The sequence below is a fragment of the Phycodurus eques genome, chromosome 11 (genome assembly GCF_024500275.1).
Source record: "Phycodurus eques isolate BA_2022a chromosome 11, UOR_Pequ_1.1, whole genome shotgun sequence".
NCBI classification, from domain to species: domain Eukaryota; kingdom Metazoa; phylum Chordata; class Actinopteri; order Syngnathiformes; family Syngnathidae; genus Phycodurus; species Phycodurus eques.
In genome coordinates this window covers 2,219,658-2,231,723 of record NC_084535.1, presented here as the reverse complement: position 1 = coordinate 2,231,723, position 12,066 = coordinate 2,219,658, and the positions used below count along the sequence as shown (strand labels likewise).

The 12,066-nt window shown below is 40.5% G+C and overlaps 1 protein-coding gene across 1 annotated transcript in view; it reads left to right on the top strand.

Annotated features, from left to right (window-relative positions):
• LOC133410068 (uncharacterized) overlaps positions 1-12,066 on the top strand; it is a 44,733-nt gene that overhangs the window by 10,030 nt on the left and 22,637 nt on the right. The gene's annotated exons all lie outside the window — the stretch shown is intronic.

Here is a 12,066-nt window from a genome sequence, read left to right as displayed (position 1 = left end):
TTAGCGCCGAGCAGAGGTGCCAAATGGAAGGAGCTCAGCAGGAGGTAGCGATGCGACCTGTTTGTTTACGAGGAATTCTTCCTGGATTTGCTGAGAGGACGATGACACTCAGAGAAACGCTTTGGAATCGCATCAAGTTGAGTCTTATGCATGGAGCACAGAGTTTCTTGAGTAGGCGGTTATGTTGAAATTCCAAATCTGAAGGTTTTTGGCTTTTTATTTAGCTCAAAGTGAAACACAAATTGTTTGAATTCTGGTTATAAAATAGAAAGATAAACTGTAGGTGCTCAGTTTAGAGCAAGGATCTTCAATTAAAGTTCCAAGTGATTTGGTTGCAAAGTTTTTTTCGGGAAAGGTCGACTGTTTTGATTCGCAGAGCCGACCTGTCAAACAAAATCAAAACGGCGCATTGCATTTTCCTTCTCAGGTGTACTTGTGGTTTTGCAAGTATGAAGCTTGGTTTTCCTTCGAGTCATGGCTCGGCAGCTTCACCGAAGCATTCTTTTACGACGGAAACGTCGCTAAACGTTGGCTTCCGTTGCCCCGAAGCGCTCCACGCTATCTGGAGCCAACATTGGTTTGCTTTTTGCTGCCTTGTCGGTCGTGCAGCGACGCCAAACTGGGCTCTCGGTTCACTTTTCTCGCCTGTTCTGGCCTCCGAGTTCACGGGCTGTGTTTGGCAGAAGGATCTGTTTTTCGTTCGGAGGTTCCGCTTTTTAATGAAGCCTCGCAGCGTACGGTTTTGCGGTAGTTCCCGAAAGAAGAGACAAGCACCGTTCCGTCGTTTTCTTTTCAAAAACTGTCTGATGAGTTCACTTTCCGAACAAGCCATACCGTGTCATCAATGCCACAAATCTGTTTCAGTCAACCAACGCTTCGATTGGCTTATAATGGTCACGTGATCACAGCAAGTAGTACCGAATATAGCTGTGACAACGGCCTACGGGCGTGACCGTGCACATTCTTCATCGTTGTTTTAACAGTAATTGATCGAGGGTTGGTCCCGACCCGGACCATTTGATGGTGTTCTGTTTAGATATATTTAGGATCTGTCGTGTTTTGCAAACTATTTCACGATCTTTTTTTATTTTTTTATTATTATTTTTTTTTAATAGTCGCAACAATCGCTACAAACTCCAACCACGATCACAAACATATTGTTAAGTCAATAGCTTATTTAAAACTAGGTGCCATACAGACTAGTCGACTTCCTTACTCCACAATGACATTTAGGACTTGATATCAACGAGTGTTTTTTTTTTTTTTTTTTGGGGTGGGGGGGGGCTTGAGGCGGAGGCAGAGCTGCTTGCAGCAGCAGACGACTGTTGCAAATTAAATTAGTCCGTCACCTTAATTGATTACCTTCAGGAAAAGACAGCTCGAACACAATTATTCCTCCGCACATGAATAGGTCTTTGATTATTTTGCATCCGTCCATTCATTTTCTGTCGCGCTTATCGTCGTTAGGGTGGCGCAAGTGCCAGAGAAACACTGCAAATCCCCCCCCCCCCCCCGAGGACGGGTTTCCCTCTTTGGCCAAGTTGTGCAAAAGTTAGCTGGCCGTCCCAATGGCAAGCACACAGACTTCAGCCCCCCGCAACCCTATTGAAGACCAGCGCGATAGAAAATGGATCACTCTTTAAAAAGACACAATTGTGTACACTTCATGTATTATATAGTGTACCTAACAACTTTGATTGTGAAGGTGGAAAAATGCTGAAATTAGGCCCAATTATACATATCGGTACGCCGCTTAAAAGTAAGCCACCAATATATTGTTTGCGAGCAATTGTACTGTTTTATGGTGTTTGTTTGCAGTCATCAAATATGCATGACGACTTAAAATAAAGCCTAAATGTAAAATATTGCGCTGGCACAAATACAATTAGAGCTGGAGACGCGTTTGCTTGTTACAGTGCAGGCGGATTTAATTATATTCCAATCAAACGGCCATTTTCTTCGTCTGTCGCCGCCGCCGCTGGGAGTCGCCGGGTAGATCGCGCACGAGATGGAAAACGCCCGGGATGGCCGCAGAGACGGAAAAAGCGTCACGACGTGAGTGCGAGCGCTCGCTAAGATGTCACGTGAACAGGCTTTAGAGCAGGGTGGGAAAAGTACGGACCGCGGGCCACATACGGACTGCTCCGTTTTTCTTTTTTTAATCCAGCCCACCGAGCATTTGCATTATTAAGAAATAACTGTTGCTTTCATCGAGCCATTTATTTCCTAAAATCAGTTAGTTGAAGTGTATTTATTCATTTTTATTTTTTTTGCATTAATTTCTTAAAAATTGATTGTAAATTTTACATTTAAGATGTTTCATTCATTTTATCATTTAATTGCTTATGTAATATTAGTAGATTAATTATTAACAATAATGGAAAAATGAGCATTATTTTATAAACAAAATATATTTGACAATATTTTGCATACATTTAGCATTATTCATTTGATTTATTTATTTATTTTATTCAATAAATGGTGAAGAATATACTCATAATAATATAATTAACTTAAATTAAAAGATGAATAGATTTTCTTAAACTGTTTTACATATACATTTAACATGTTTTATTTATTTGATCAAATAATTGGTGATTTAAAATTACTAAAACAATTTTTTAAAAATGCTAATTACTAACATTATTATAATGCAGGATTTTACGTACACTTAACTCATTTATTTCTTTAACTAATTGGTGATTGAAATATAATCAATGACCAATAACTAATAACCTTTTAAAATTTAACACTTAACACCTTTATAATTAAAATGTTTCTTGAAATCATTTTATTCGATAATTGTAGGATTAATTCCAATGAAATTATAAATGAATACAATCTGAATTAATTATTTTATTATAAAGAAATGACAATGTAACATTGTGTTATTTTCAACTAATTTGTTGATTATTATTATTAGCATATGGATTATAAATAGTAACGAAACAAATTATTTTATCATCAAAATGGATTTTACATGTTTCTAATTTATTGCAGTCAATAACTGGTTGGGTAATTAGCATTGCAGCATTGAGTGAGCATGAGTAATCATTTCATAATTAAAACAGCTATTTGCACACACATTTTGCCTTTGTTTTTGTGTAGCTGGTGCAGGAATGATGTGGCCCATTTGTCCCTTCGAAAACCCTCAGGTGGCTCTCGAGCTCAAACGTTTGCTTTGGAGCTTTTCCTCCTCAAATCAAAAGCTTTGTTCTGAATTCCTCGTGAGAAAGTGTTTCCCTCGGAAGCCTCCCTCAGGTCATATTTACGTTCCAAACACACAAAAAGACACCAATGCAACTTGCAAGCTCCCTCGGAGGGTCGTCGTGGCCCTTTAAGAAGAACAAACCCCCCCTCGCCGTCCAATAATTTGTCCTCCTAAGATGTTCTTAATGAGTTGCGGAGCGCTGCATGCTAAAGTATATATTTATCTGGCTACTCCATCGCCATGGCAACTGGGGTAGCGAGCTGGCGGAGTTGAGGGGGCGTCAACGCGACGCGGGTGAACCCTGCCAACGAGGTGGGCGGCACGGAGGGGACGGACGGGGGCTGGAGCGTCGCCAAGCGGGATGGCGACACAGGAAGTGGAAGCAGATGGACGACGCGCACAGTGAGGAAGTTCACCCACGCTAATGCTTGTTGCCCGCTGCCTCGCTACAACCTTTTTTTTTGTTTTAATTATTATAATTTTTTCCCCCCCCTCTCCAACAGAGCCAATTTTCTTCACGATTCCCAACCGCTGTGCTGCGGTAAATGAGACAGTTTCACTTAATTGGTCGAGAAATTATAGTTAATATGCAGACATACAAGTCGTCATTCGGCTGATTTGTTGTCGTTGTTGTTGTTTTTTTGTTGCTTTGACTAAGCTCAATTCAACTCCACATTTAAGCAGCAGTTTGGCAAATAGTGAAGATTTCATCCCCCAAAATGAAAGCGGTTTCAAGCTGTTGAACGCCACACGCGCTTGAAGTTTGCTATCAAACTGAACATTAGTCAAAGAGAATTACACACCGATTATGAGAGTCTGGTTAGCTTAATGCTAACAAACAATGCCAAACGCAGTTGACGTGTTGATGGTTGGCATTGACAGTCGCAGTTTTAAAAGCAACAGATATTTGAACACACGTTGAACACAGTCTTGTTTTTGCTGTTTTTTACTTTTAGGTGCCACAAAAGCAAAGAATATTAGCGTCAAAGTTGAAAAAGCTCCTTTCTGCTCTTTTTGGTCATAAACCGCTGTTTTTAGTGGAACCAACTCATGTTCTCCTGCCGATTACTCTAGAACAGAAAAGGCTCAAAGAAACTTTTTTTCTGGTGAAAGAAGAGAGTCGAGTTTTAATGTTGAAACTGTGCATAAACTTATAGTGGCTTACATTAATATTAAATCTTTTTTTTTTATTTATTTTTTTTTATGAATGAAACCTCTCCCTCGTTGGGCCTATTAATGTTTGTTATGATGGTGGTGCTTGGAGCAGCTAAGTATTTGTTTTAATTTTTTGGTAGTTGGTGTAAAAGGTTTGAGAACCACGGCCATAGAAGATAGATGGACGTCGTACAAAACGACTTTTTTCACCACAGCGCCATCTGCCGGACATGTCTGTCCGCTTCGCCGCCAAAATCGGAGGACCCGCTTGGGGGAAAAAACCTGTTTTCATCTCCACTCGGGACTTTTACTGCTTTGCCTTTCTAGTCATCATTTCGTTTCATTTCCTTCCTCTCTTTTTTCCCTTTGCAATCATCGGGCCGACTTTCTTCTCCATCGCCTGCTCTTCTCCTTCAATCGCCTTCTCATTCTTCTCCCCTTTGATTGCTCCCATGCTATTCTACCTCCCCGCATTTCATTGTCCCATCCCCCTTTCCTCAACTCCTCCTCCTCCCCGTCATCCCCCCCCCCCCCCCCCCCCCATTCCTTCAGTCTCACTTTAGTGAGCAGTAAAAACAAGCATCGAATAATAATCATAAAAACAACAACTGTCCTGCCATTAGGAAGCCATCTCCATCTGGATCACACACACAGACTCCCCCTGTGCTGTGTGTGTTGCCCGCATGTGGAGAGCTAGTGAGCTGAAGAGGAAGTGAAACAGAAGGCCAACGAGTCGCGCTCCGCCTCCGGTTCGTTGGCTCTCGCCGCCGTGCGAAGATCACGCCGTCCTCGCTCGCCGAAAGACGATACGCCGTCCTCGCGGGACGGATTTGCGCCGCACGCGCAAGTGCGCCACACAAATACACTCGTATCGCCCATATCACATTTCCGTCTTCATTTCAAGTGACACGCAGGACTTGCGAATACGAATAGCCCGCGGATAACGCCGCAGGGGTCAAAACAGAAGTCAAGAAAATAATAGAAATATTAAACGTTACATTGCGTTTACTTGGCCTGGGCTGGATTTAAATGAGGGAGCTGACACGTACTGTACTGGCTACCGTCAAGAACTATTTTCCTTATTTAATGATGGAGACACCTCTATTTTACCACATGCACATCATATTTAATACATGTACTATATGTGTATATATGGCGCGCACCATCACATTGGCACATATTACGTTGGATTCGTATCCACGTTTAGAAAAGGCCTGATTATAATTGTGTGTGCGTGTGCGCGTGTGTCTTCTTGAGCATAACACAACTGTGCCGCTTGGGAGCAAAATATGCAATTGTGTCGAAGCGAGCGGTGTGAATCCGGCCAATCAGCTTTGGCCGCTCGTAAGACACGGATCAAACCGTAAAGAAGAACACCTGAATGCACTCACCTATCTCGATGGAGTCCCATCAGAGACGTTGTCGCTTCTCTTCTGATAGAATACAATAGGCCTTTATTTCCCCATTAATTTAATGGCAAAATTCCGGTTTTATAGCAGCAAAGTGGATCAAAGGAGCACACCGTCCCTCCATTTTCTTCCGCTTATCCGAGGTCGGGTCGCGGGGGCAGCAGAAGGATAAAAAAAAAAAAGCCATCGAGGAATCCAAAGTGCCGTGGCCCATAATATTTACAACATTAGGCAAAGAAATTAAGCAGAAGGAGCGCAGGAGTGTGCGACGGTAGCTGGTGACTAACAGTCACAACATTAAGTACACCAGCTAATGACATTCAGTACAAGTGTGCAGTTTGAAGTATTTTTTTTCATGACTTAAAAAAAAAAAAAAAATAATTTATGAAAGGTTCTGTCAATATTGGACAAAAGCAATCGTGGTACTCTGCATGTGTTGTTGGTCATCTGTGCTATTTTTTTCCATCCATTTAATCCTCCTGAATGGGAAAAAAAAAAAGCCATTTTATTTAAGCCACAACAGCTGAAGTGAGCACATGTTCATGTTTGGCAGCGGGTCAGTGCTATAATATTCTCATTTACTCGCACGACAAGGACGCCCTTGTGCGTTTAAATTCACTTAAAGGTGCAACTACTCATCACCTCTGTGATTAATGACGATTGATTCCACAAAATGGCCTCAATGCATCCCGAGCAACACGTAGAAAATGTAATAATTGTAAATATAGCTGAGGATGTGAAAAGGAAGTGTCTCAACATGTTCAATGGGATTTCGGGCATTCAATTTAAATCCGGTTCCGATCTGGATTCATTGTCGTTCAAATGATTTTTCTAGAATAAAAAGGATTGTTTTTTTGTAAATTTGCTTTTAAAACATTTTTGGGAGAGAACTATTACGAGAAAAATATTTCTTATCTACAAAACTGACAGACTACTATGAGATTGAAGTTTAAATTTAGAGAAAACAAAATCATAAAAAATATGGTTTGAAATGTTTACATTTTGCAAATATTTCTTTGGGGTAGTTTTTTCCTCGAAAAAAATACATAGTACGAGATTTAAGTTGTAATTTTAAAAGAAACGAAAGACATTTTTTTTTTACGTTTGGTTTGAAATTCACAAACAAGTTTAAAATGTGGTTTTTTTTTTTTTTTAAGAAAAAAAGTTGTAATCTTCTAGGAATAATGTAGTTATTTTTTTCCATTTAAAAAAAAGCCATAATAAAATTCAATGAAATAGCAAAAGTGAAAAAAAAAATCAATTTCTAATGCAACAAATTCATAAAATTGTTTCGTAATCTTATGAAAATAATGTATTTTTTATGAAAAAAAGGTGATATTGAAGTGGAAAATTAACTGGAAAAAATAAAGTTATTTGGTTTGAAATTAAAAATACATGTATGAAGGAAATGAAAATTTAATGAATGCAGTAAAAGTTAATTAGTTAATTTGGGACTTATTTTTTGAGGAAATGTTTTGTAATCTACAGGATTAATGTTTCCCCCCCCTTTTTTTTTCAAATATTACAAGATTGAAGTCAAAATTGAATAGAAAAATTTGAAGTGATTTGATTTGGATTTGTTTTTTAACAAAAATGTCTTAGTCTTATGAGAACAATATATTTTTCAAAAATAAAATATATATATATAATATTACGGGGATGAAGTCAAAATGTAAGAAAAAAAAAAAAGTAAATTTGATGAAACTGTTCTGGAAAAATGGTTGTAATCTTTATTGAGTTAGTTTGTTAAATTTTGTTTGTTTGTTTGTTCATTCGATTGCTCGTTCGTTAGTTGATTAGTTGCATGTAGCAGTCCTAAATAATACAAATCTTAAGAAGTGCAGACTGTACACAAAGCCTTGGTGGAGGTATCAAACATTGTTGGTTTTGAGGATGACTGAATGTGTGTGCGCACGCGCGTGTGAGTGCGTCTGCGTTTGCATTGTTATCTTTGTTTCATCGTGGCGTTTGTGCTGTCAAAGAAAACGTAGATAAAAGACGTAGAACACAACTAGAAGCGGTGTTTGCGGGCACAAAAGGTCATGGCGGTTATCTAAGCTTGTGTTAAACACACACACACAGGTGTGCGCGGGATTGTGTGTTTGCGTAGTGTGGCGTCAGCGCGTCCAATGAGAGCGGCGCAGCAGATCGTATCGATCGTCCTGACCCTCTCAGACCATCAGTACCGGTGGTCCCGTCCAGATAAGCTTACACGTGATCAATAACACTCTCTTTGTCTCATTTTGTGCGTGTGCGTGTGCGTGTGCGTGTGTGTGTGTGTGTGTGTGTGCTGTGCCTGTGCCTGTGCGTGTCACTATGACCTAACCTGTCTCGCACGGGAGACATCGTGTGTTTGTGTGTTTGTGCATGTATGTCTATGTTTGCTTGACTTTGCTATAACTTGACGTGTGTCAGACTCTGACCTAGGGTACGTGTGTTAATAAACGTTCATGTGTTTGTGTGTGTTTGACTCTGATGTGACCTGACGTGGATGACCTAGGGTGTGTGTGTGTGTGTGTGTGTGTGTGTGTGTGTGTGCGTGCGTGCGTGTGCATGTGTATGATTGACGATGACCTAATATGTATCTGGTATCTGTGGGTGTGTACATCTGTGTGTGTGTGTATGTGAGATAAAGGTATATACTGGTGTTTTGTTTTTTTTCGAAATAGACTCGCTTTTTCCCCATCGTACGTGTGTGCGTGTGTGTTTATGTGTGCAGCCTTTTTTAGAGTGAGCCCCTTTGATTGATCTTTCTTATTCTAACTGCAACCCGAATTCCAATGAAGTTGGCACGTTGTGTTCAACATAAATAAAAAAAACTGAATACAATGATTTGCAAATCATGCTCAACCTATATTTCATTGAATACACTACAAAGACGAGATATTTCACGATAAGACTGATAAGCGTGAATATTTTAGCAAATAATCATGAAATTAGAATTTTATGACTGCAACACGTTCCAAAAAAAGACTGAGAAAGTTGAGGAATGCTCATCAAACACCTGCTCGGAACATCCCGCAGGTGAACCGGCTCGTTGGGAACAGGTGGGTGCCGTGATTGCTTCCCTGAAGTGCTCAGTCATTCACAAGCAAAGATGGAGCGAGGTTCAACTCTTTGTGAAACAAGTGCGTGAGAAAATAGTCCAACAGTTTAAGGACAATGTCCCTCAACGTACAATTGCAAGGAATTTAGGGATTTGCTCATCTACGGTCCATAATATCATCAAAAGGTTCAGAGAATCTGGAGAAATCACTGCATGTAAGCGGCGAGGCCGAAAACCGACATTGAATGCCCGTGACCTTCGATCCCTCAGGCGGCACTGCATCAAAAAACGACATCGATGTGGAAAGGATATCACCGCGTGAGCTCAGGAACACTTCAGAAAACCAATGTCAGTAAATACAGTTCGGCGCTACATCCGGAAGTGCAACTTGAAACTCTACTATGCAAAGCAAAAGCCATTTATCAACAACACCCAGAAACGCCGCCGGCTTCTCTGGGCCCGAGCTCATCTCAGATGGACTGACGCAAAGTGGAAAACTGTTCTGTGGTGCGACAAGTTCACATTTCAAATTGTTTTTGGAAATTGTGGACGTCGTGTCCTCCGGGCCAAAGAGGAAAAGAACCATCCGGACTGTTATGGACGCAAAGTTCAAAAGCCAGCATCTGTGATGGTATGGGGCTGTGTTAGTGCCAATGACATGGGTAACTTACACATCGGCGAAGGCACCATTAATGCTGAAAGGTACATACAGATTTTGGAGAAACATACGCTGCCATCCAAGCGACGTCTTTTTCACGGACGCCCCTGCTTATTTCAGCAAGACAATGCCGAACCACATTCTGCACGTGTTACAACGGCGTGGCTTCGTAGTAAAAGAGTGCGGGTACTAGTCTCCCATTGAAAATGTGTGGGGCATTATGAAGCGTAAAATACGACGAGGGAGACCCCGGACTGTTGAACGGCTGAAGCTGCACATCGAGCAAGAATGGGGAAAGAATTCCACCTACAAAGCTTCAACAATTCGTGTCCTCAGTTCCCAAACGTTTGTTGAATGTTGTTGAAAGAAAAGGTGATGTAACACAGTCGTAAACATGACCCTGTCCCATTTTTTTTGGAACCGGTTGCAGCCATCAAATTCTAAGTTCATGATTATTTGCTAAAAACAATCAATTTGATCCGTTTGAACATGAAATATCTTGTCTTCGTAGTGTATTCAATGAAATATAGGTTGAACATGATTTGCAAATCATTGTATTGTGTTTTTATTTATGTTGAACACAACGTCCCGACTTCATTGGAATCGGGGTTGTATTAAGCGCCGATGTGCGTGTGTGCATGTCAGGGGTGCTTTGGGGCCGGCCCCTTAAGGTCGGTCAAGGTGAAGTGTAATGGAACTCTGACCAGATCCAATCGGGCACCACTTGTGGCAAAATGAATTGGCCTCACATCCGGAAGCCGAGCGTGTGTGTGTGTGTGTGTGTGTGTGTGTGTGTGTGTGTAAAGGCCATGGAAGCTGTGAAAAACTAATCTAATTGTGACAGCTTTCGCACAGACAAAAGGGCACATCTATTTAAGAGGAAAAAAAAGTTTTACGCACTGAATGCGTGTGAACAAGTCAGACTCTTCACACAACAGTTGCCACTCTATGTGTCTATGTACTCGTTTATATTATTATTATTATTATTATTGATTAGTTTGTTATGTGATCCGTGTGTCAACCTTCATTCCGTCCAGGGGTCACAGTTCACATTGCGCCGCTAAACTGGCTTGGGAGGGTTTTCTTTAGCTCAAGAGTCATCACTTAATACTTTGTGAGGGCATCATGACGGGAGTAAATAGTTTGAGTTAAAAATAATATTGACAATATTTTATGCTAATAAAGTCGGAATCTGGCGTGAAACAAAAACTTCCCGCCGACTACAATTCAACTTTATACTCCAGTTTTATCCTATTTCTAAATTGAATTTTTTTCACTGACGCAAAAATTCATGTTTTCTGCAATAAATGCAACTTTTCCTGAAAAAAGCGTCTGTTTTCACCAAAACAATGTGTGTATATATATATCTATGTATATATATATATATATATATATATATATATATTCATTAAGGTATCAGACTTTGCAGTATTATGACTTTTTTCAATGATCCCAAAATATTTTTTCTAAAAAAATATATACAGCTGTATTATATTAATTCTCAGGATATATTTTTTCCCCCTAAAAAACATTTCTTCCTTTTTTTTTTGAAGATATCTAACATTTAATCATGTAATAATATATGTATCCAATTTTCCAAATGTCACCTCTTGAGGGGGTGGAAAAAAACACTTGAAACTAAAATAATTCCTTCTTGGAAAAAATGTTTTGCAACCTAAAATGGGCATAAAAATACATCAAATATTCAAATGTATAAAAGGTAAACAATATTAATGACAAGATTAGCATCTTGTCATTCAGCCCACGGAATAATGATGACGTCTTTCTTCTATTCTTCTCCAGCCACAAGCTTCACCTTCATCATGCCACACGTCTTCTATTGGAACTTTCATTATGTCTCACTTACGCGCGCACCCACCTCCACACACGCGCACACATGCGCCTGCACACACGTGCCAAGACTCCATTTGCCTGTAAAGCACAAATGAATGAAGTTAGTCATCGTCCACACTGATTTTCCTTAAAACATGTCAGTCATGTTCTCTCAACATCTCCATCATCTTCACCTCCTCTTTCTTTTTCGCCGTGCGCTATTTATTTTCACACATGTACACAAACACTCGCACAAAGAGCTGTGTGTGAGTTTGCTGCATGAAGTCTTGCGTGCTGCTCAAATTTGTATACGTCTTCTCTGTGTGTGTGTGTGTGTGTGTGTGTACCTGTGTTTAACTTCACTGTGTGATTTTTGTCTTGTTCAGTGTCTCCCTTTTTAATGTGTGTGCGTGTCTATTGAATGCGCTGTAACATACAGGTGTGTGTGTCAGTGATTTCTCCCACGTGTGACTGTGTTTTTGCGTGTGTGCGCGCACGTGTGAGTGTCTGTGTGTGCATTGCGAGATAACATTGTTGTCACAGAAATCTATCAGCTCCAACAGGATTGCTTTTCGCCAGCTTTGCTCGGTCCCGTGTTTCATTCTTGTTTCTTGCTCCTCAACCTTGAACCCCCCCCACCGCCGCCTCCAAATACAGACAACTCCACCCCACCCCACATGCCCACCTGTCCCCCTTTTGCCCCCCCCCTCCCCCCTCCGCCATCATTCTCTTAAGGTTTTCGCTCCCAAAGCAA